The sequence below is a fragment of the Lactuca virosa genome, chromosome 5 (assembly GCF_052849685.1).
Source record: "Lactuca virosa cultivar CGN04683 chromosome 5, Lactuca_virosa_CGN04683_v6, whole genome shotgun sequence".
In the NCBI taxonomy this organism is placed as follows: domain Eukaryota; kingdom Viridiplantae; phylum Streptophyta; class Magnoliopsida; order Asterales; family Asteraceae; genus Lactuca; species Lactuca virosa.
The window spans coordinates 333514715-333515638 of NC_136430.1; the positions used below are offsets into that span (position 1 = coordinate 333514715).

The 924-nt window shown below is 37.4% G+C and overlaps 1 non-coding gene across 1 annotated transcript; it reads left to right on the top strand.

Annotated features, from left to right (window-relative positions):
* LOC145118208 (U2 spliceosomal RNA) lies at positions 1 to 197 on the top strand. Its single transcript, XR_013713174.1, has one exon. It is a non-coding gene; the product is annotated as a U2 spliceosomal RNA (small nuclear RNA).
* Positions 198 to 924: the final 727 nt, after the last annotated feature.

Sequence of the window (924 nt, forward strand, 5' to 3'; positions counted from 1 at the left end):
ATACCTTTCTCGGCCTTTTGGCTAAGATCAAGTGTAGTATCTGTTCTTATCAGTTTAATATCTGATATGTGGGCCATCGGCCCACTCGATATTAATCTTATTTTTTATGGGGGAAGGCCCGTTACAGTAGCTTGCTGCTGGGGTTCTTCATGTGTCGCCTTGGTCTTACACTACAGCCAAGGCACGGCGCACCCCTCCAATATTCAGTTCACCTTTTTGACCTGTAAAGTATCAATCCAGCAGAAACTAGTTATTAGTTATCCTTGATAACAGAGTGCCAGAAAGATTAAACCCACTCCCCTAATTTCAACAATGCATGGACACACTACAAGATAGATTTATAAAATCGTCTTGGGAATTCTTCTCACACCAATGTGGGAACACTCACTAATATAATATATACAGAAACTAACTAAAATTTTCTTTTAAACTAACAATTAAACCAACATACTGTAATTGAACTTCTGCTGATCATGTAAAACAAAACTATCTACAACGAAACCATCAGATGGTTTCTTTCTAGTCCAACTTATTACGAATTTGTATAACTACATCCTGCTACCCCACAAGCTGGATTGCCTGGCGCACCCCTCCAATGCTCAGTTCCATGTTCATAGATTTGACTTAACTTTTAGACTTTAAAAGGCTTAAAGATTTCAAAGTCTTTGGTGTCTGATGTTTTCATGTGAACCCGCTCCCATAATTTCCACCATGGACCTGGCTTTTTATGGATTTCTTTCATGTTACAAATATGGTAAGTAACAAGAGACTCAAAAATCAGTTGGCTTTTAATGATATATATATTTTCTTCAGGAGATGAAACAAAACAAGGTTTATTATCACTGTGACAAACAAGAAATGTTTGAGGTAAAATTTAAAAAAAGTGGTGTCCATCTGAGTCGGACTAGTCGGCAATATAGGCCT